Genomic DNA, 25,570 nt, shown 5'->3' with positions numbered 1-25,570 from the left:
CCTCAAACAAGTCAGACAGTTGACCAAGGTACAGACACCAGCAAATTAAGCTGCTATCAAGATGTTACCTTACTTCTGAAAGACAATGGGAATGAAGAGTAATAGCTAATGCTGGAGATGTCAGCAATCAGATGCCCACAATCTACATATGTTGTGGGTACTGGCTACAGCTCATTCAACTGTTAAGAGAAGAATTTAATATGGAACAACAACAGCTGAAGTGGTCATTTTGGATCTTTGGCTTTAACCCTGGAAATAGAAAGGAATAGTCAAAATATTTAAAAGTACGCTAGACACTAGTTAGTATTATCAAAATGTGGTGGGCTGAACAATGGAAGTCAAAACATGAGTCCTTACTAATACAATTAAATTACATGATTAGGAAACATCTGGGGTATATAGAATTAAAAGGAATGGGAAGTAAATTTTAATACCAGACAAATGGAAGATTATTTTTAATACGACAAAGCTGCTGGGATACAATGTATAGTAATGCAGATTAAATATTATAAACATCATATTGTTGATTATAGTTATGTAATTTAAACTCTCGCTAAGTAATCACAATACTACCATTTCCAATATAGTAAAAGGCCAAGCATTAAGGGCATCTAGGTTAAATGTTGAAGGCACTACGTTTTTAAATGAATTAGATCTCTTAAGTGAGAAATTCATTGAAAGGGGCTGTGATGCTATAGATGTAAAATAGCATTCTATCCAAGTTTCCTATGTTAAGGGAGAATGAAGGGATACCTTATTTCTCAGATAGAGTGGTTGAAGTCCCTATGTTAAGGGAGAATGAAAGGATATCTTATTTCTCAGATAGAGTAGTTGAAATGGCCGAAGTAGTTAGTAGTAAGAAAGCTGAGTCAAGGCCCAAGCTTTATACGCCCTTGTTTCACTCAAGTAATTTTAAATAAATAACAGATATTTATAAGAAGTACTGCTGTACATTAACTATGGATGACAATATCAGAGAGATAGTGGGTGATACACCTGGTTTCACATATAAAAATAAAAAGAACCTTAAGATGCTTTTATTTTACGCTAAATTTGACATGTCTACACACATACCCAATAGGGACTCTGGTATGATACTCTGTGGCAAGTATAAGTATTGTGATTTACTTGACCTATCTGGGAACTTTGTACATCCTGATACTGGGAAAGAATTCAAGTTTAATGTTCGGGCTGGTTGTGATGCCTGTCATCTGGTCTGTTTGGCTTATTATACAGACTGCCACTCATTTTATGTTGGAAAAACTGATAGGTGCCTTAAGGATAGATTAAGGGAACATGTCTATAATATCAGAAATGGTATCTGCACTAATGCCTTGACCAAGCATGTTGTTCTTCATTAATCTTCAATGCTTTTAAATTTACGGTGATACAGCTTATTAGTCCAGTGAGCCATGGGGTGATCTGGTGAATAGAACTGAGACAGCAGAAAGTAAATGGATTGTTAGGTTAAGGGCAGACTGTGGCAAGGGGCTTAATGATAAAGTTCCCCTGAAACTGATTTTAGCTGCTGGGAGTTTGAAATAAATTATCTATGTGTATAATAATGGTTTTATTTGCTTATAATGTTATGTTCTTATTTTTTGCTGGTTACTTGTTTTTGAAATATTGCTTATAAATAGCTTATACTGACTATTTCTTTAAAAGCTGTTCATCTAATTGTGATGGAAGCTGATGTTTTAATGACTGTAAAATTTTTATTGGACTATGCTATTTAATTATACCTATATAAATGTTGGTTTTATTGAGTTTTTATAGTCTGAAGAAGCAGTGTTATATGGTACTGTGAACACTCTTACTACAATAAAGTGTCAATTGATCTGTTTACTTGGCTTTCTTTTGGTCTCACCTTTGATATATTATGTTATTAGGACATTATTTTTGTTACAGTAGATTTTCTGTCACTGTACCAAAGAAGCACGACAGAAACAAAACACAACAGCAGACAAGGATCATTTCAAATCGTCCTAAACTGCCACTATATACCAGAAGAAGAAGCTGCCATTGTAAATGAATGAAAGTTGCTACATATCTTCTCCCATATAGTTTTGTTTGTCCCATACTGCCTTTACTTTTCTTGCTAATACAAACTCTTTCCCCATTTTTGGGGTGCTGATATATATATCCACAGCCTTTTTGGTGAAAATTACTTCTGCCCCTCCTCTATTTAGGAATTCACACTGCTTTCAAACTATGACTCCCGAATTGTATGCAATTTTGTTTTCCTCAAGAACAGTGTAACTTTCTGAATTGCATTAATTCCTTAAGATATTTAACATATATGAAAGTCTTTGCCAGGTGTCTGCCCCCTTTGGTCACCTATGCACACATTTAGTTCTTTTAACCTTTCTTCATAAGTGCTCTGATACAGAATTTGCACCAGTGCAGTATCCCTCCTCTGAACAGCCTTAGTTCTGTTTAAGCTCTTACAGAGATGGGGACTCCAAAACTGTGTACATTACTTGGGATAGAATGTCACCAACAATATGTAGAAAAGAAATATGACCTCTTTGTAAGTAACATTAAACCTCACAGAGTCCATAATCCCTCTGTTTTTCTTGTCACCTAAACCTAATAATCTTCCATACATAACTCAGCTGAAATAAGCACACAAGATGTCTTTCCTCCCCTACACTTGACAACAGTATATTGTATTTCCTGTATTTTCTTTCAAAGTGAATAATTTTGCATTTCTTGGCATGAAAAACAAGCATTTGGTTGTTAGTTTAATTTATTAGGGCCTAATCCAGTCTGTTTTATTTGACTTAAAATGTATATCCCAAATGTTCGAAGAGCTTATTAATAGGCTGTAGCCAGCAACTGCTATGTACGAGTTCATAAATCAGACACAAGTTAAGAACATCATGGCATAAAAGCTAGGTGCTTCTGTTGCGTTCTGCCTACATTCCCTGCTCAAAAGACTGTACCAGCCATATACAAATAGCTTTTATGTTTACAAAGAAACAAGCCCTAGAGAACTAGTTTATGCATAATTTATGAAATCTTAAAAAATATTTGCACGTTTTAATTAACACCCTACTGCATCTTTTATAGCATCAGCTATGTACTTTCACTGCACTATCAGGGTACATTTTAATTGTGCTTCCACTGACGACCAACTATAATGCTATGACTGCCAGGTGCACCCACATGCACGTCGAGTCTTGTTACTGAACATGTTTGTTTTACTCTGCTAGAGGTCTGAACAACAGCACAATAATCCACCTCCCTCCCTACCAAAATAAGCTCCCTGTCTCCCTCTGTTGGCTCCTCCAGCAACCAGGGTGTTACTCAGTTTTGGGTCATAGCCACAACCTTATCCTTTTACCTCACAGAGCTGCCAGTGTTTGCCAGTAGAAAGTCAGTGTGTTCATAAGAAGTTGAAAACTGCCCCTTCCTGTTCTAAAAGGCTGTCTTTAATATGGCCAGCTGGGTTCTATAAATAATATAAAAAATGCTACTTAATCACTGAACAAAAAAAAGTAATTTCTAACTTTCCCTAAATGTTGCAAGAGCAATTTATCACTAAGTAGTATGCAATTATGTAAATATAATTAAACAAGGAATTACTGGCCTTATGTCTGAGTATGCAGGCAAAAAAGTCTGTTTTAATGGTTCCAGAACACTGTTGCTCAAGGAAAAAAAAACACATTTCTAGAAGCAGTTTTCAGTTTAGGGCTTCCTAAACAATCAAACCAAGAAATCAAGCTGTGTCCGCTCACTCCAATCAACTAAAAAACAAGAAAAATGTGGGCTGTAGAGTCAGTAGTTGCCGGAACAATCCACACAATGCTGTCAAATCATATGAAGTGCATTGCTCCTGTGGCTGCAGACTCTGGAGCATGCATTTTTCTTACTTCCTAAACAATGACAACTTTTGCTTTAAAAACACTTCACTTGTAACCAGCGATTCTAAACCAGATGATGATGATGTGTCAGGGTTTTCTTGTGTGATCTCAGTCTTACGTAACCTTCTCAAGTCTTTGTCGCTCTTGGCTACTGTGCCTTTTATTCTACTCTAAGACTCTCTTTCAGACAAGACACAAACATGTTATTCTTCTCTATGAAAAAACAGGGAGTACTCCAGAAACAAAAACATGTATATTTTGGTTATAACGCAAGACAGTACAGTCAGAAATCTTGTGGTGTATAGATATAACTCAGTTTATGATGCGAGTATGGCATTTTAAATATACTACAGTAATTACAATACATAAGATTATTGATATATATATATATATATATATATATATATATATATATATATATATATATATATCAGAAATACATAAGAACACATAAGTTAGCAATAAGCAAATGTTTTATACAACATTATCAGCATATAGTAGCATAAGTAAATGAGATAGTGTATATTAAATCTTGCCTGTTTCTAGCTATCCTAGAGTATTCTTTGCTGATATATAATACTAAGTCTAAAGGCCTGGGTCATCTGTGCTTGTGGCATAGGAACTGGATATGGATACTACTGAATATCTGTTTGAAGCTGACTAAATGGGAAACTGTATGTGGCTGATGTGTTATGTAGGGAAGTTCAATAGAATCCTTTGAAGAAGGCCAATCAGTTAAGAGTAAAACAACAAACTGTCAAATGAATAAGGACAGGAGGTGATAAATCCAGAGATATGTTATTTGTATATAAAAAGATATAACACTGAACTACCCAAACAGTAAAGTGGTAATGGCAGCACCAGAGAAAGTTGCAAGGAAAGTAGGAAGTTGTAAATTAGCATGTCATACCAAATGGGAAGCCACAAGAGACATACTACACTGATGCACACACTCATATAATCTAGATAGTTTTAAAATGCTGTCATATAATTAACAACAGTTGTCTTCAGATGCTTGAGTTACTTTACATAGTTCAGGGCAGATTGGCTAAGCCTGGTAGTTTTGCTTCCTGTATCATATGTGAAGTGCAAAAGTCTGAGACTGCATGAGCTTTGTACTTGTCTGCCACACAGATAGTACCATTACAGAATTATAAAGTGCATTGGCTACAACATTCCCTTTAAATCTTCATGATGATGGGAAATACCTTGAAGTTGAAATGTTAGTTTTGCCTGGAGTAAACAGTAAGTATACTGACTTGCAGGACAGATTTGTTGTGCAAACACCACTTCACACAGTATCCCATGAGAATGGTGGTTTACAATGCTGACAAAACCATATAAAAATCTGTACATTAAATAGGACCCTTTTGTCTTCTTCTGAGGGGAAAGATCTAAATTAGAACTTCATAATATTTGCAGATGTATTATTGGGAATTAGGCATTTATGATCAGAACAAAACACATTTTACTGTTAACTCTTAAAACTGAATGCATTGAGAAGTTAATTCTTTACTCAGTGTTCCTCCTCAACGTCTGTGATTCTTTATCAAGCACTGAACGGTATAACAAAGGAACCATTAAAGTCATGCAGAAACGTAAGATACTGAAGGTAAAGCAGGTATCCGCCTGCATACGCAAAAATCAACACAAATGGTGGATATTAGCTTGAAATACTGGGCTGTAAAGGGAAGTTGAAACTACTGCAGTCTCCAGGCAGTATTCCTCTCACGTAAATTCCTGTGAAGAAATCAGATTGTAAGAATCAGTTTTTAAAGAATTATACTCAGGCAATGTTTATTATTTTGCAAAAAGACTCAAGAATATTTTCCAAAATGCAGTTTATTAATCATCAGGTACTTGTTATTAAACAGTTCAGCACATTCCTCCTGACCAATGCAGTATTTCTAACCAATGTAGTATTTCTGTATAATGCCAGTGAATTTTATTGTGTTTTCCACAGGCTGCACTGTCTCACCTCAGAGGTCAGACGGTTTCTTGTCCCATACAAATTCTACAGAAAGATTTTTTTTACAGATTACCGTGTGCCCCTGTGAAACATACAAGCAGGAACCCAACAATATCAGACATGACCTGCAGTTGCGTGAACAGTATGTTTACTTACTTCTGTTCAACAGACACTTCGATAACCCATTTAAATGGCATAAAATTAATTAAAGGACTACATTTTTAAACTGAGATACAGCACTCATACAAAGCTCTTGCGCAATATTTTATTAAGCCTAAAAAGCACATTCATTTATGGTTAAAAAAACAGGGGAATACTAGAGATCTTTAGAATTTGCTGTTTCATACCTACTTTTTTGGCTAGTCATCTTCCAGACTGGAGTAATCAAACATTCTGTTTCTTGAAGATAAACAGTCTTCAGTGGTGGTCAGGAATAAATGCTAGTTGGTGTGCTGTGTTAGAAGCAATGGAGGTGTATAGCCCAACAGATATACTTGATTATTCCAGTTTCAGAGAAGTATCTGCTAGACTAAGTTAAGCCTGAAGCAGTAACCTTTAAATATTCATAATATAAGCAAAAACAGGATTTATAAATAGACATAAATGTTGATTTAGATATAGCTTGACTTGATGTCTCTTTGACAAAGTAAGCAGTATCTGTTTTTATGTTCATTCATTATTGTATATAATTCTGAGAACACCAAGGCAAAAAGCAAAAGCTTCTTAGTGTTGATAGTAGTTTCCATCGGGTCTATATTAGATCAGCGAACACTTAAAAAAGCGAACGCTGATTGATCGAACTTATGTGAGTGAATGTTTAAAATATCGAAGCAAAAGAAACCCGAATTTTTTCCTAGGGAAAGAATTTGGTTGTCCGTTTCTGTTGCTTCTCTATTTTCAGTGCTGTGGTGGAAAGTTACGGGTCGGATTCAGGTAAGTGTGCGATTGTGTGGACGTGAGGGTTAGGGCGGGTTAGGTGAGTTAGGGTTAGGGAGCCGGTGAGGTGAGTGTGCGATAGTGACGGACCTTAGGGTTAGGGTTTGGGTTAAGGTAAGTGGATAGTTAGTGGTGTGTGTATAGTTTAGTGTAGGGTTAGGTGTCAGATTTTAGGTGTATGTGTGTGGATTGCTGTTTGTTTGGTGTACTTGTGTTGTGTGTATGTGTTTTGGATCAGCGATTTTTTTTCCCTAGGAAAAAAATTGCTGATCTGACAGTTCGAGATTGTAAGCTTTCACTTACATAAGTTCGATCCATCAGCATTCACTTTTTTAAGCGTTCGCTGATCTAATATAGACCCGTTTCCATCAGGCTTTTGTGATATTTTTGCTCAGTAGTACATTTTTCAGTAAGTGATATTTGATAATCAGTTTTAGCCTCCAATGTAGTGAATGTGAAGTAATGATTTAAGGAATTAGACCTGATAAATGGAGCACCCAAAGAACTATGGACAGAAGTTTCTATTATTATCTAGGAAATGGCAACAAAACACATTTCAAATAGAAATATATTTAAGAAGGCAAAATGACTGCCAGTGGAAGCTCTAGAAGTGGCTGAGAAAAGGAGGATACCAATTGTAATGTATCTAGGAAAATGTGTTTGAGTGCAGAGTTCCAGTGAATAGCAAAAAATATAAGGAAGAATATTTAAATGAACATGGCAAAGAAATGGAAGGAGATACTAAAATGGAAAAGACAAGACAGGTCTTCAAGAAGGTTGGTGATATTAAGGAAAAGTTTCACATAAAAATGTACATGACAAAAGATAAGGATTAGAAAAGGACTAGAAGAAGCAGAAAATATTAAGAAGATGGGGAAAACTATATAAGATAGACCCTAACATCACTAACACATCCAGTGGTATGTTAACTGGTCTAGAGCCAGATAACCTGGAAAAGAAAATTAAAGTCAAATGGGTCCTAAAATGCATTGCTAATAAAGCTATATGAAGTAATACAATTATAGCTGATTTGTTTAAGTCCTCTTAAATTACGGTTTTACAATTTTGCTTGCAGTTTGCCAACAAATTTGGAAAAGAGCATTGTCCATTAGAAAGGAAAGGTCAATTTACATTCCAATCTCAAAATCAAGCAATTCTAAACAGGCTCAAATAAAGAACAATTACACTTATTTTACATGCTAACAAGGTAATGTTTAAGGTCCTGTAAGATAGACTCCAGCAATAAGTAAAGACTCCAGCAATATGTCCAAATGGAAAAGCTGGTTTTCCAAGAGGCAAAGGCATCAGGTGTCAAATTACCAATTTGCACTTGATAATAAAGGAAGTAAGGGAGTTTCAGAAAAAAAACTATTTCTGTTTTATCAACTATTCTAAAGCTTTTGACTGTGTGAGCCACAAAAAAACTATGGAACATTTTTAGAAACAAGCAGATACTGGGTCACTTTATTTGTCTTCTGAGGAATCTGTATGCAGAGCAAAACTCAACAGTTAGAACCGGGTTCAGGCGCCTAGGCAGCGAGACATTTCCCTGTGGTACATTTGACTGGGGACACATGGCTGAAGTGACATTCAGCTGCAGATAAATATGTCTATTTGCAAATTCCCTGTGGGCAAAGAGAAGCACACACTGCCATGCTCACAGCTTTAATAGCCAAATGCATGGCAGCAGAAGAAGCAATGAGTGCTGTGCTCAGTGTACAGTACATACTTATATAACTACAACATGTAGAAGTGTGCTACAGCATGGAGGAAATCCTGCAGGCTACTGTAGTCACATTTATGCTCCAGTATGCATTTTAGGTAATGTTCCCTAGACACTGTGAATGGGATAGTGGTCCACACACTCTAATTATAAAGGCACTGCCCATTGTGCACTGCAATTTTACTGCCACTGACATGCCCTCTGGCCAGCCTGCTGCTAATGCCTGCCATATTGCCTGCTGTCTCATGTTCCCTTGGGGACTATGGACATTGTTTTCCCCCTGTGTATTTGGTTATTAAAGCTGTGGGCACGGCAGTGTATGCTTCTCTTTGCCCACAGCAAATTTGCAAACAGCCATATTTCTCAGCAGCTGAATGTTACATCAGCCATGTGTCCCCAGTGAAATGTACCACAGGGAAATGTCTCGCTGCCTAGGCGCCTGAACCCGTTAGAACCTAATATGAAATGTTTTTTTTTTTTTTTTTTTTTTTTTTTTTTTTTTTTTTTTAAGATTGGTATAGGAGTGTGACAAATCTGTATATTGTCAGTATATTTATTTAACTTACAGTATGTGACAAATATATAATGTGAGATGTTAGGTTAGATGAATCAGACACTGTCATCAAAATTATCAGGAGAAATATTTAATACCTCGGGTATGCATATGATGCCACTCTGATGGTTGAAAATTAGCAGAAGCTGAAGCGATTGCTGATTTCTGTGAAAATAGGCAGCACAACAACTGGATTTCTGCTCTGTATCAAAAAACTAAGACTGTGTCATCTTGCCCTATCAATTCTTTATAAATAGATAGGGAAGATATGGATGCAGTAACAAATTTTATTTTCCCAGGCCAAAAGATTGCTACATATAGTGACTGCAGACATGAAATTAAAAGACATTTTCTTATTGGGAAGAAATCTGTGGCAATTTTAGATTGCCAACAAAAGTTAATTTAGTCAAAATTATGGATTTCCCAGTAATAACACATGCCTGTGAGAGTTGGAGTATAAGTAAGACTGTGTACAAGAAAATCAATGTTTTTAAGTGTGGTGTTAGACGAGACATTTGAGATTACCACAGAATGCAAAAAGATGAAACCAGTCCATATTTAAGGGAATAAAAACTGAATGTTTGATAGTAAAACTAAAATTCAAACACTTTGTCCACATAATGGGAAAACAGAATTTATTGAAGAAGGCACTGATGCTGGAAACAGTGAAGACAAAAGAAGAGGTGGTAGCAGAGAACATATTGGTGAGGCAGTGGGTGTATGATTTTCCAAGGCATACTATTGGACATATAGAACACAAAGAATTGGAGATGACTAACCAACAGCAGCAGCAGCAGCCTTCGGTGAAGGGGCTTTTTAGCCATGATAGAATAACACTATAGAAAACTAAGATGTATGCACCATAATAGATGTTACAGAATATGTTACTGGATAGAAAAAGTACAAACACAGTAAATGCAATACACTTACAGTGCAGGCACAAGGTAAACTTTTTAGTGCAACATACAGAATCAACCATATATAAAACAGTATTTTCTTTATTTACTACACCTAAGTATACCCATAATCTATCATCTACCTAATATATTTCATGCAGTATGTTTATATTATTATCATCAATACCTGCATAAGTTAAACTGCAAAAGTTAGTTGGGGGGGGGGGTGGACAGAACTGGGTCCTGTATTTATCCTCATATATCTTAATGTTGTTAAACATGTAAGTGTTGTTCAGCCATCAGTGTCACCATGTAAGCCTCATTAAACATTAATAGCCACACAAGGTGCTACAGGGCTAATACATACTGGGGCAAACAGATAGACGGGACTCAACCTTCCTATAACAAGCATCAACTGACGTTTTTTATAAGAAAACCATCGAAATTAATTCTCTAGGAAACAAGTTTTGCTGAACTGTCAACATCAGAGAGAAAACAAAGCAAAAGCAAGGTCACTATTCATAATAGGAAGGGAACAGAAGGCTTACATGTCTGTCCTACAAATATGTCGTTTTTATGACACAAACTCGTTGTTTACTGAAAGGGGTATTTAAATCAACATGAAATACTATAATAGAGTTCTTTTACTTGCCATATATAAGTATATTCATTACCCTATGGTACTGGTTATGAAATAACTCCATGTCAGTCAGACCACTTAATAGATAACAAAATATTAAGGGGTAGTTTTTGTGAGTGTGTAGGGTGGCTTCTCTGTTACGTAGTACATCTTTCTGATGCTGAGCAGAATTTAAAAAAATGTAAGATAGTTGTTGATGGGTAAAAGATCATATTTATGGTGCCTATAACAGCTGATACTTTCAACTTGAACAAGTCAATACATTGTCTGTTGATACAGCTTAGAATTGGATACGCAGCACTTCAGTGATCACTAGGCAACATACTTTTTTTTTAAACTCTAACTTTCAAGGGCTATTTCTTGCTTGCCATGTTCACTGTAGTGTGATATATAGTGTTTTACTTAATGGTTTTATGATCAAAACTGAAAGGGCATATAAAGAGAAGTGATGCAATAAATAGTGCGTGCTCTGACTTCCACAGTTGGTAATCTAAAAGATAATCCCTGTAATTAACACTATATCAACAGGTCATTAAACAATTTACCTATCACCGTCACTGTGCTGCACAGAGAAAGTTACCAGACCCACCTTTTTTAATTTAAGGCATCTATAGACGGATTTTGGAATAATACATTTATTAGCATAGATTCCTGCAAAGTTCACAATGAAAATTATTTAAAATAACAAAATCAAGATATACACTAAAGCTGAGTGTCACTAATGATGCAGTCATGTACTACTAGACCTTTGTGCCAAATGTGCCAAAGTAAGTGATAACTGGATGATATCATTTATGCCTGACATAAAATATTTTGTAGCTGTCTATCTGTAAACTCTGCTGCATATTGTATGATACTTCTAATTTATCTGCCTTCTTTTGTGTCTCTTCCAGTAATGGTTAAATTAATGTAGAATGAATACTAAAATCTGACAGAGGTTACGTAATGTAACAAATCAGTTTGTTAGATAGATACTACTTAAGCTAGAAGAATGGTCTAGTAAAAGTGTTTTCTTTGCTTAACATTCCTCCTATAACAGATCTGCTGCAAGGATGTCTGCCTATATGCATGTGTGACAGTAGAACAACAATAACAACAGTGATTAAGGTATGCTATTTTCTGACATCACTGCTGGCATACAATAAGCAATGAATGTGCATACACAGACATCTTAATAAAGATGGCATTACACAGCGCAATAGTGCATTAAATCTAAATGTTGAGCTAAGGACACTGAAGACCATATCAGGAATCTGAAAGTCAGTGACCATATTTTAAGTAAGACTGTTTGCCAAGTTCTCTTTTTTGATTCTTTATTAGCCAATGCTTAAGACATAGTAAATTGTTTGTGTCCTAAGTTTATTGGTAAAACCAGAGCTGTTCTCGTCTGTTCTGCAATGTAGTTTTGACCTGATTAGACCGAAGATAGTCCAGATTCAATTAACAATGCAAGTGCCAGGAGACAGCCAGGGAGGGACAGAGAGATGGGAGTGAGTGGTCACTACTGTTTCAGCCATCCCAAGACATGATGGTATTGGTGGTATCCTGCCACACAGGAGCTCTATTTGCAGGAAGGCCCATAACTACAGTGCTTGCTTTAGAGACCCTGGAGAACATGAACAAGTAAAAGAGTACACCTGCACTCTAGCTGGAGTCATAGCTGTGTGGACTTATGCACTTACAGTGGGTCCAGTGTATGAGGAGTAATAGTGGGCTTTCCAGCCAGCAGGAAGGACACAAGCAGCATACAGAACCCTCTCACCCCTGCTGAATGATAACCATGACGCATGGCTCTACCCTTCCTGTTCTAGTCTTCAAGGACCCAGGAGTTTTGGAGTTACAAATGGCTCAGCAAAGATTAGAGGCTTAATGGTTACAGTAAACTCAAACCTCCAAAAATTATTATTGTCACTTATATATGTTGTACTCTTGTCAATTTTGTATGTCTGGACAGATTTGACCAGTGCTCTACCCCACTAAACAAAATCAGAAATCTAGACAGAGATAACTAGATAAAGAAATAAATAAATCAGAACAGATGTAGTATGAGGGCAAACATAACTGCTGAATGCAAAAGTTCTCTTTCAAGTCTTGAACTTCATACAACTTCTAGTAGTATCTTTCACTTCAGCCATAACTCAGATGGCTGACATTTCCATTTAAATTAAGTGGCCCTTGAAGCAGTCATTCAGTTATTGTGCACCAGCCTTCTCCAAACTCTTTCTGTGTGGTATCTGTTGATAATGCTTTATGAACCATATTTAATATGCTATCTACATATAAAATACACATAAAGTGTCCTAAATTACTGATATGGAAAACTGTGGGGGTCTATTTAAGGCTCATTGTGAAATGAGAAACCCGTGATGCTTAAGAGATTCCATAACACAGTTTATCATCAATTTATGTTTTTACCACATATCTGCAAAATAAGCTGTATATTTTTCATAACAGCACTGTATTTTACAATACAAAAGCTTAGGCAATATAAATACAACCTCTTTTGAGATACTACAAAAGAATCATTGAGACACTACAAAAGAAATTAAAATTAAAATACATATTTGTATTAAAGACAAGATAGCATGCAAAGTATTGAACTCCTGTTTGCAAAATTAGTGTTTTTTACGAGTTTTTAAAGGTAGTTTCAGAACAGCTCATCTGAATGTTTGCATATTTATTTGTAAGCCTTTCTTAATGTTTTGGTTCAGCACAGCATTCAATAGTAAAGTTTTTTTATTTTTTTTTAAACAAACTCTCCCCTTTATCACTGAACATATAATGTTATGTAAAGTTGAAGAAAAAGAAGTGTACAGTGTTGAAGGCAGGGCTTGTCTGTCATTACACTTCAGAATGAGTTCCATCATGGCATTGGTATAGGTTTGCCATGTAACCAATTGTAATTTGCCTAAGGGTAGAGAACTGTGACATTACTTTATTTGGCATTATAAGTACATAGTGTAAACAGTTGTTCCTGTGGCAAGTGTATATCTCTATTAACATTTGTTCCTTTTGCTATCTAGGCAATATCTAAAGTTTGAAATGAGGAGTGCATGGAAGGTTAATAGAAGGAGATAAAGAAAGAAAAGGACAAGAGAGAACGTTTATTTATTTATTTTACATTTGTTGACCGGGAGTGTCCAGCTGAGCTATTGCCCTTTTTCAGTGGAGGCCCGGGGAGAAAAGCTCCAAAGATATACAATGCAATAAAAATAGCAATACAGATACATTCCAATAAAAATAGCAATAGAGAATTTTGGTAGTTAAAATACATAAGCTACATACATGTATATCGTTAACAGATAAAACAGTACTATAAACAAAAAGGAGAATGTTAAAAAAGTAGAACAAGTTGTATGTTTTGGTTTAAAAAGAGAGTTGAGTAAATATAAGGTTTTGTATGCAGAGTAGCAGAAACTTAAAAGGTTACATAAGAATTTCAGGGAGCAGAGTATGGAAGAAGCTTTCACGGTTGCATAGGAAGCATAGGATGAAGTAGTTAATGGTAAGTTTTAGTAAGTTAGTTTGACTGCACTTTAAAAGGCAGGTAGTAATCAGGGAGGGTGAGGACAATGGCAGGATCAGTGTTTTTTAAAATGGTCTTTGGTTGCTAGCTTAAATTGTTTGGAGTGAGTCAGGGATCTTATTTCTAGTGGGAGTTTGTTCCATGCAATAGAGGGATGGTAGCTATATAAGTTGCATCCTGTGTTGGATTTGGGTTTGTGGATTTTTAGTAGGTCTTGGGTTGAGCTTTAGAGAAGTCTTTTAGGGGAGTAGTTAGATATGAGAGAAGATAGACTTGGGCAGAAATCAGGCTGATATAGGATGGAGTGTATGATTTGGAATTGAGATTGTAGGAACAGGTGAGGTAGTTCGGGCCAGTTCAGGTATTTTTTAGGGAGAGACAGTGGTGAGATTTATATGTTTGTTGAGCTGCAAATCTAGCTATTTTGTGGTAGGTTGATTCTAATTTGGTAAGTAGGGAGGAGTTCAGATTTGTGAGCATACCTCTCAACCTGGAAACATCAAAAGTCTGGACAAAGGCCCATGAAAAATAGCTACAAATCTGTACGCTGATTAACATAAAATTTACATACATAATTACATAACCCTACCCACTCCGATGGAATTGTGGGGTACCAAGTTTCAAATGCAAACTGAAGAACAGACAACCAAAATATGGCCCCAGAGTCCCCCTGCAGTCATTCCCACATCCAATTACTTGGCTATTTTGCCCCATTTACCATAAACACTGTGCGGTGGTGGTGCTGCGGTAGCATTGTCACCTCATAGCAAGACGTTGTCCCGTTCGATTCTCAGCTAGAGCGTCTTCTGTGTGGAGGCATGCGTGAATGGGGCGTGCCTTCGTTGAAGGTTGTGCATCAGGGCTGGTAATCCGGTACGTAAAAATGCACTACCAATCATTAGCGGACCGGAGTTCCGCTGTGGCGACCCCTAACCGGGAAAAGCCGAAAGACACAAACAAACCATAAACACTGTAATGTGCATACTGCTTTACTTCTTCTATGATTATATGGATTTCATTTAAAACTTTTATTTTACATTTTACAGCACAACCACTAATAGATATCCGCTAAACAAAGCAATACGGTCTCATAACGACAATAGACTTGGCATTAAAACTTCTCTGTACTTGAAACTCACATTCATTGAAACCCACATTCAAAGAAAATGCATCTGGCTAGTGGCGGATAAAGATTACCTCTGGGCCATTTTCAAATCATATGCCCCTTGCACACGAAACATACATGTATTCTTTGATACATCTTCCCAACTGTATCAAATTATATTCCTTGTATAATACAGCACATTTGTTACAGCGCATTTTATATTGATTGTTTTGAACATTTTTCCAGTAAGCAATGAAACAAAATGCATGAACCAATAATGACAAAACTGCCCAGTTTAGAACATTTCCATCATAAAAGTCTACATAAAATTCTACATTCCACCAGTATCAGTAAATATGCACAATCTCTGCAGAAGTAAAAGTCATCTAAATAATTCCACATTAAAGAGATCTGAAACTAATGACTAAACTTATTTTCCCTAAGAACTGTGCAGTGCAAGAAATCATGAAAAAGCCAAAATTTATTGTGGGGGGGTGGACAAAGGCGCAAAACCGGGAATACATTTTAAACATTGCTTGTATAATCTTAGACTGCAGACATGAAGACATGAGTGTTTTGTCCAAAGATAGAGGGATTAAGAGGTAATATAAAAGAAATAATTAGAATGGGGTGACACTACAAAAGAATTACAGTAGGTCTAAACTGTTAGGAGTAGTAGGAAGCAAAAGATAAGGGATAGAAGAGTGGTCTTGGGATAATTTTCTCCTTCTTTGTTAGTGGTAGCCAGCCAGCCTGCAGAGCCTCTGACTCACTAAATCAGGTTTCAGATCAGGTAAGTAAAGGAACACTTGAGTTGTGCACCACAAAAGACATTTAAATATCCCACAGAAACTGAAGTAAATGCTGTTTTCCTCGAATGTTACATGAGAAAAGAATACAAGCAGATAACTGGGAGATAGTCCTGCGCCGTAGAACTCAACAGATGTAAATTGCCAAGGGGGGGGGCACAAAGCTGAGATGCAACTGGGAAGTGGAATTTAATAGTTTAATAAATGTTTCCTCTTTAAGAAGACATGAAAATTAACTTAATAAATGCACAAGGTAAGCTTGCTTGAGTCTCTACTTTTCATGACAGTCAGACTTGTTCTAATAAATTACACTTCAAAATATGGCAGACTTGTTCTAATAAATGCAGCAGCAGCAGCACAATCATAGTGAAAGTTAAACAGTAGTGTGAGCATGAACATGTTCATAATAGGTTCATAGGTGCACGCAGTAACACAGATCACTTTAAATGTGTAATGGACCTCATGTTCTAATCAATGAAATAATAACCAACTTCCCAATCAGACCGGAAAATATATCAGCGAGACTTGCGTGTGCAACGGACCAAACTGAAAGAACTATGCTTGAGACTTTACTTTCAAGCTTCAACTGTCAGATCAGACTGAGTAGACACTTCAAAATATGGCAGATGGACCTGTTCTAATAAATGCAGTCAGCAGCACAATCATATTCTAAGTTAAAACAGTACCCTGAGTGTAAATATGTTTAATAAATTCAGTAAAAATGCAATGAGTTTATTTAACACATGCATGCAGCAGCACAAGAACTGAACATTAGAGAGCTGGAAGGAAATGTACATTAATATTTACTTTGCCCATAAAGTACAATCAAGCACAAAAACAAACGTGTTTAGGTTTATAAATAAATGCAGCAGCACAAGTCGAAGAACGCTCAAATACAGCACATTACCTACAGAGTTGGAGCTGAGTGGGGAAACGCACGTTATTTACTCTGCCCATAAAGCACAGTGAATCAGTTGAGCCCTCAGCCAATCCGATAGGCTGGCAGGCTACTCACGATGCTGATGTCATTGCGCACGCCTCTGCATGTGATGATGTCAGCAGAAAAAAAATAATTAAAAATTATTTTAAAAAAAAACAGGAAATTCGGGAATAAAGGGGCCACTTGGGAATTCGTGGCACCCCAATATTTGGACCTCAAAACCGGTAAATCCTGAGGAATTAGGTATGGTTGAGAGGTCTGTTTGTGAGTATTTGGGAACAATAGGTTAAGCGTGGTAGAAGGTAGGCATGGGTGAGAGAAATCCTAGCTTTAGTAGTTAGGAATTTGTTGCTCCTGTACTATAGTCCTAGGTTTTGGTAGGGGGGGTTTGATACAATTGTTAATGTGAAGATCGAATTTTAGTTAATCTTCAATGGTAATGCCAAGGAGTTTTGTGCTAGTTTCAACTTCTATAGGAGTATTGTTTAGGGACCTTATGGAGAAGGAAAGTTTAATGTGGTTTGCAGATTTAGGTAGAAAGAGTAGTAATTTTGTTTTCTTAGTGTTGAGGATGAGCTGATTATTAGTGAGCCATGTCTCTACTGAGTTGAAAGATGTCTGGGTATTTGTTAGGTATTCTAAGGGGGAATTAGCAATAGTTATGACTATAGAATCATCTGTGTATTGGACAATGTTAGACTGAGGACAAGAGGAGTGAAGTGAGTTGGTGAATATATTAAAGAGTAGAGGTCCAAGAATGGAACCTTGGGGAACATCAGTTCTTACTGACAGAGGGGTAGACAGTGCTGAGCACCATCGCACTGACTGCAGCCTATCAGAGAGATAGCTAGAGAACTATGCAACTGTAGGGTAGAAGTGTAGGTCTACAAGTTTACTAAGTAACAGAGTGTGCGAGACAGTGTCAAAGCCTTAGAAAGGTCAAGGAATAGACAGGATATGAGTTTGTGATCATCTTTAGCCAGGGCTAAGGTGTTGAGAAATGATAGTAGAGCTGTGGTTGTACTATGCTTGGGACAGAAGCTACGCTGTGTTGGAGTGAGAAGTTTTTCTTGTAAGAGATAATGCATAACTTGTTTGTTTATACATTTCTCAAGGACTTTGAAGAGAGGGGAGATGATAGCGATAGGTCTGAAATTAGATATTTCTGTGCAGTTATCTCCTTTATGAATAGGAAGAGTTCAAAACTGTTTCCAGATAAAAGTAACTTTAGACTCAGAGATGGAGCGATTGATTAGTATAGATACAGGCACAGCAAGGGAGTGTACAGCAATCCGGAGAAAGTAAGAAGGAATATTGTCTGCTGATACAGAGCATGGTTTGAGCTTTGAGAGAAGAGCTCTGATATAGTCAGTGGAGACAGGTTTGAGAGAGATGGAGTTTGCTGAGATAGTGGTTGAGGGGTGTATAGGGAGGTTTGAAGTGTTGTTGTTTGAGAGGTTGGGGATAAATAGTTTGGAAATGGATTCGATAAAGTAGGTGTTGAAGGTATTGGCAGTTTCCTCAGGTGACTTGTCAGGACATGGGTTTGGTGAAGTTGGGTTACCTGGATGTAGTATTTGGTTTATAGCATTCCAGAATTTTTTTGGGATCAGATTTTAAAGTTGTTGGGGTTTATAATAAAAGTCTTTTTTGTCTTTGTTGATAAGTTTTTTTTCTTGATTTCTAAGTTCTTTATACTTTAAGAGGTCAGCTGGAAGTTTGGTTTGTACCCATGTTTTCCCTGCCCTATCTCTGGATTTCATAAGGGTATGGGTGGTTTTAGTTAGCCAGGGTGAAATGTTTGCCTTTAATTGAACTTTTCTCAGTGGGACTAGATAATTTAAAATATTTAGGAAAGTTGAGTTGAAGCCATTTACTGCTTAGCTGAGTGGGAGCTGAGTAAGGAAAATTCCAGTTAATTCTAGAGAGGAGGGTTTTAAAAGTGTCTGGGTTACAGGTTGAAAGTTTGCGGCAGATGATAAGCCGGTGTGGTTTGGAGAGGTGGGTGATGTATCGTAGCAGTTTTATAGGTGAGTGGTCACTCAGGGCATCAGGTAGAGTTTCTGGGCTATGGTATTTCCTGGGGTTAGAAACAAGTATCCAATCTATTCAGGAGCTTGAAGAATGGGAGTTATTAGTGTGGGTAGGTTTGGAGATTAGTTGTGTAAATCCATGGAGGTTTATGTGTTGTGGAAGGTTTGGATTATTAAGGTTATGCCAATTAATGTTTACATCCCCATGAAGGATAACTTCATTAGGGAAATTTAGGGAAGAGATATAACAGTATACTTTCCATTAAGGGGATGTTGTCCCTTGGTGGAATGTATATGGCTACTACTGTGATGGTAGTAAAGTCATTGGGTTTGAGGTTTGCTATTAGTATTTCAGCAGGTGTAAAGGAGGGAATTGGTTCTTTAGGAAGAGAGAGAGTGAGGTAGTTAGAGCAAACTAAAGCAACACCTCCACCTTTTTTCTTTAAGCAATTTTGGCAAAGTATATTATAACCTGGAGGAAGAATGTCTTTATCGTTCCTCCAGAAAGTTAAAGAGGGAAAGAAAAAAGAACAAGTGGAAGCTTGAGGGAGGACAGCTAGAGAGAGAGTGAAAAATTGTCAACTAAAATATAGTAAATGACCATAACTCATGTAAATACTGCTGTAATATCACCTACTATTGTGCAATATGTCATTGTGTTCCTTAGCATATGAGCAAGCATTTTAGAATATTCTATTGTGTATGTATCTTATACGTATATAACAACTATAAACTGTGTATGAGCATGTATATATGGTATCTGTATACTGAATGCTGATTGCTACTTTTTTGGAGCTTTTCTCCCATAGCCTTCACTAAAAAAGGGTTTTGATCCTAGATGGGCTTCTCTGGTAAACAAATTCAAATAAATAAATGCACAGAAGTGTGTGCTGCAGTTCGGCCAGTCATATCAACATATTGTACATCATAAATTATGTCTCTGTTTTGTATCATAATGCTTGAAGAGCTTCCTTTTTATTTTTGGACTTTTTACAGACATAATCATCATTAGTTGGCTAGCCACTCTTGTAGACATTAGAGTTGCGTAGAGATTATTTTTTCTTCTTTTACCGGTATGGAATTTTGCTGGGGGTCTGTGACTTCCTCAAAAATCCAAAGATACAAGAGACGAAGCAAAGAGGTTATGAATTGTCCCAGGTGCCTCTGTGTGTGTGTGCATGTGTGTGTGTGTGTGTGTGTGTGTGTGTGTGTGTGTGTGTGTGTGTGTGTGTGTGTGTGTGTGTGTGTGTGTGTGTGTGTGTGTGTGTGTGTGTGTGTGTGTGTGTGCGTGTGTGTGTGTGTGTGTGTGTGTGTGTGTGTGTGTGTGTGTGTGTGTGTGTGTGTGTGTGTGTTAATGTCTCCTATAATGGGCTGGCATTTCCTATAGACTGGCTTCCTGCCTAATGCCCATTGCTTGTCAAGATAAGCTGTAACTCCCTGTGACCCTAAAGTGGGTAAGTGGGAAAGAAAATGAATTGGCGAATGCTATGGTGCCATTGAAAGGCTTATGTCACATGTACAAATTGCCAGAAGGCAGGAAGAAAAAAAAACTGTCCATGCAGAACTAATGTGTACTAAAGTGTTTTTATTTAACAACAAGCTGAAAACAATGAGTTAAACTGAAGTTCAAGGCAGCACAGTACTATATTTCTAGTGAGAAGTAACTGCCGCTCCACACAGTGATGAGGGCTGAAAACCTGCACACATATCAATCCTTTAGGAACTCCTGTGGCACCCATTGTAATGAATATTTTCTACACCAAACAGCATAGCACTGTCAATACAATGTCAATACCATGCAATTCAGTTCCATAACATGCAGTACAAATACAATGTATTATATATGCAGTGTGTTATACTTCAGATGTCTTAGCAGATAATGGGGCAGTGCAGCAAGGTTGTTGGATACTGCTAGATTTTCAGGCAAACCAACCCTAGAGCACAATTATCAGAGAAGACATGACAAGCACAGTTTCTTCTCAAAGCCATATGCGTCTACTAATCTGAGTGGAAATAATATGTTTGTGCATGACATTTTAGGGGTTAGCAGAACATCTCATTATGTTCCTTTTATGACAAGCATCACAATATGTTATCATGTATGTGTAGGTCTAAGTAAAAGTATTAGACATGAAACTGTATTACAAGTGTCTATATACATACACACACACACACACACACACACACACACATATATATATATATATATATATATATATATATATATATATATATATATATATGGGTCTACTTCTAAAGACCGAACCGACGATTCCCCGACACAGAAATCACCGACGCCAGAAAACCGACAACACACAAACCCGACAACGCGAAACACCGAACACCATAACACCGACACACGGAACGTAAACAACACACTACACTACATAGCATACACACTAGCCCTGACCCAAACCCTAACCCTAAGGTCCGACACTATCGCACACTTCACCTACCTGCACCCTAACCCTAACTCACTTACCCACCCCTAGCCCAAGCTCCGACACTAACGCACACTTCACCTACCTGCACCCTAACTCACTTACCCACCCCTAGCCCAAGCTCCGACACTAACGCACACTTCACCTACCTGCACCCTAACCCTAACTCACTTACCTGACCACTCCTACCTCCGTCACTGTCGCACACTTACCGGGTCGCGATCACACATTACCCTTGTCGGTCTTTCCGCTGTCGGCGAATCACACTGTCGGTATACGTACCTGTCGGTTATCTGGCGTCAGTGATTTCTGTGTCGGGGGATCGGCGATTCGGTCTTTAGAAGGGGACCCATATATATATATATATATTATACATACATACATATACAGGGGAGGTCTCCAATAGTATCCACATTATTATGTGTTTGAATATGAGTGGCAAGAAAGTCACCTCAGGAGTAAAAACACATAATGGAGAGTTATGATCGGAGACCCAATCATAATTCTTTGTAGGGCATGTAGCTTTATCTGCTCCATGTACACATATATGTGTGCGTGCACACATGCACACACACACACACACGTCAGTAAATCTCCTTCCCTAACCTTAAATTGAGAACACTTGCACAAGCTCAACACACACACACACACACACACACACACACACACATATATACATTCATACATACACAAATATCTCTTTCTTATATATGCAGTATGGAAAACATCATGTTTGCATGGTGTGGTTGATAATGTCAGCTGCCAACATTCAGTGCTATTGTACACTCATCCTGAGACTGTGCTGTCCATTATTGCAGCATTCTCGTATTTAAGAGTAAATCATACATATAATGATTTGCAGGAGAAATGTGTTTATCAACATAGGTTTGGTTGAATGTGTGATACAATGTTTTTAGTGGTAGGTTTAGTGTGTTTCCTGCAGTTTATATTGAATTGAAATTCATAGTTTCTTTTGTGCTTTTTATTAGAGGTAGAATATACTTTGAGATGGGTGGTTTGTACTGTAGTTATTTCTTTCAGTGTTATGTTGATTAGGTTTGGAGATGTATTTACTGTTTGTTATGGTAATACTGCAGTTATATGTGGTTAAAGTACAGTGGGTCATGAGATTTAGTCTTTTTTCCCACTTTAGTGTAACCTCGACTTTGGTATACATAAAGTTGTAGGGGATTGTGGGAACATAGAAACTTATTTCCTTACATAAACTCTGTAAATAAAGTTTATTTATTTACTTGACATGAAAGTTCAACTGTGCAAAGTCCTTTTTCCATGAAGGCCCAATGACAAACATTTCATATTACATACATTTGAATGAACTAACTGTAAAAATATACTAAATGAAATTCTAGCGGATTCATGTTGATTGATCAAAAAAAAAAATACAGCCAAAGTAATTTTTTAGTGAAGCTCAGAGGTTTATTAATCTCAAAATAAAGATCTGTAAAACACAGTGTTAGGCTAAGGTGCATTATTTGAGGAACACAGCTGACTTCTGATATCTGTGCTGTAGAACTCCTAGGAACGTTCTCTGAAATTATTTTATCCACTTTCATTGCTTGTTTTTTTTCCTTTCACCCAGCCTGATGGGGAAAATGTTGGATAAACAGGATCCTTCACACCCACAGTGGGACTTTGTGCCACTTGGAGGTATACACAATGTTGTTATAAATATTGATTTTTCTGAGTTAATTGTAAGTGTAGCTACTAGAGCTTCAATGCTATTATTGTTTGGTATTTGTATAGGGTGCCCGATGTAGTTAAAAGATTTTGAGCATATAATGGATACACCAACAGCTGCCCTACTAGTGCAGTCATTAGGGACAGTGTCATAATCAGGAAGCAGTATTGTGTCATCTTTTATTTGTGATTTAGAGATCATGTGCAACATGGCAAAATGGTATGTAGCATCTGTATTCTGTTTTGGCTTTTTCAAGAAGTTCACAGGTGGCTAGTGGCAGTTGTACTTTTACATAAAATAATGATTTTACTTAAAAACAGGACTGTTGTAATGGCATGGCCTCACAGCCAATCCTGTCATTCTCGTTTGTTGTACACATGTAGTGGGCATTCTGAGTGACTTTAAACTGGTGGCAGAAACATCTTCCTTTCATTTCTACTGATTTACTTATATAGTAATACGGACATTAAAGAAAAAAATGTTTACTAAGTAGATGACTATACTAATTTCCGTTAACAAAGTAACATACTGATAAAAGGGGAAATGGGTATGTGATTATTTATTTTTTTGTGATTAAACTTTGCACTTCTGCTGCGGCTTTGGAGCCTTACAGGAAGTCCTTATTAAGAAATGAAAAAAAGTCACAGTTTGGCTTCCCAAACATTAATATTTAAGGATGTGTATTCCTCAAATATTAATGTTTGATGTCAGTTTCTTGTTTAAAAACATCAGGTCAAGCAGAACTAGAAGAAGTACAGACATCAGAACTCCTGAGCTTACATCATCATTATATATATGATGACGTCAGGCAAAGGGGGCATGCGAGCCACGCAGGGGAACATAAGTATTTTTATGGAAGAAAATACTCTTTATAGGCTACAAATTGTTGAGCAGTTTATTTAAAAATAAATACATGACTGGTGAAAATATGACTGTTACTGTACATGAAGATTTGTGGTGAGTTTTATTTTTATTGTGCATGATGGCACTGATACTGCAAATATGTCAGGGGTGTGCAAGCAATATCCAGGTATGCAGGTGTGATATTTTATTCTGCATACTATGGGCATTTATATGACATTTTTATTCTATAGGGTTCCTGTAGGAAGGTGTATTAGAATTTTCAATACAGTATTCATGTTCTCGATTAGGGTAAGTGTTTTCACATTTTAGAAGACATTTGTGCCAGGTCAATGGTTTTAGGTCTGAATATTTGGGGGTTCACTGTTATACTGTTAGCTGTTTTTTAGACTGGAGTACTTGCAAGGGAGTGTGAGGTTAATTGTTGTAAGAGTTAAGTGAAATGTGGGCACTGGGAAGTAGAATTAGGAGTAAAAAGAAAACAAGACTAGATGTTGTATTGTTATGTAGAAGTAACGTAACTAGGCTGTATTTGTTTTTCTATTATAGTGGAGTGGAGTGGATGCTGTTTGCTTCCCAGTAATATGGAGGGGAGATAGTGACTGGTAGGCTGATTGCAAGTCAACTTATATTTTTCATACCAGACATCATTCAGCTATATTGTTATTTTAGTAGTTATTAAGTGCTGTTCTGTACACAATGTAGGGAAAGGACTTAAAGTAAAATCAATTCAAGGCGATAATGGGGGTATGTACTTACTGAAGTCGAAGTGTGTCTGAACATTAGGTGTAGGTTTATTTTGGTGTAAGAGAGGGAAGTAGGGGCACACATGCATAAAGCTATGCCCTAGTCTAACCCCAGCCCACAGGCACTGCCATGCGCAGGCACACACACACACACACACACACACACACACACACACACACACACACACACACACACACACACACACACACACACAAACACACACACATGTCAGTAAATCTCCTTCCCTAACCTTAATTTAAGAACACTTACACACGCTCAGCACACACACACACACACACACACACACACATATATATATATATATATATATATATATATGGATCTGGTTCATTTCACCAAAAGCACATTTCGCCGAATTGTAGTTCACCAAGACCAAATCTCTGAAAGAACAAATCACCGAAAACTCATTTAGCAGAATTTCATTTCACCAAAAATTGTAGTGGTAGTGTATGTGAGTAAATCATACATATAATGATTTGCAGGAGAAATGTGTTTATCAACATAGGTTTGGTTGAATGTGTGATACAATGTTTTCAGTGGTAGGTTTAGTGTGTTGCCTGCAGTTTATATTGAATTGAAATTCATAGTTTCTTTTGTGCTTTTTATTAGAGGTAGGATATACTTTGAGATGGGTGGTTTGTACTGTAGTTATTTCTTTCAGTGTTACGTCGATTAGGTTTGGAGATGTATTTACTGTTTGTTATGGTAATACTGCAGTTATATGTGGTTAAAGTACAGTGGGTCATGGGATTTAGTCTTTTTTCCCACTGTAGTGTCACCTCGACTTTGGTATACATAAAGTTGT

This window comes from Protopterus annectens, chromosome 8.part0 (genome assembly GCF_019279795.1).
Source record: "Protopterus annectens isolate FY-2018-M chromosome 8.part0, PAN1.0, whole genome shotgun sequence".
NCBI classification, from domain to species: Eukaryota; Metazoa; Chordata; order Ceratodontiformes; family Protopteridae; genus Protopterus; species Protopterus annectens.
The sequence above is the reverse complement of the archived record's forward strand: the minus strand, read 5'-3'. Positions refer to the sequence as shown.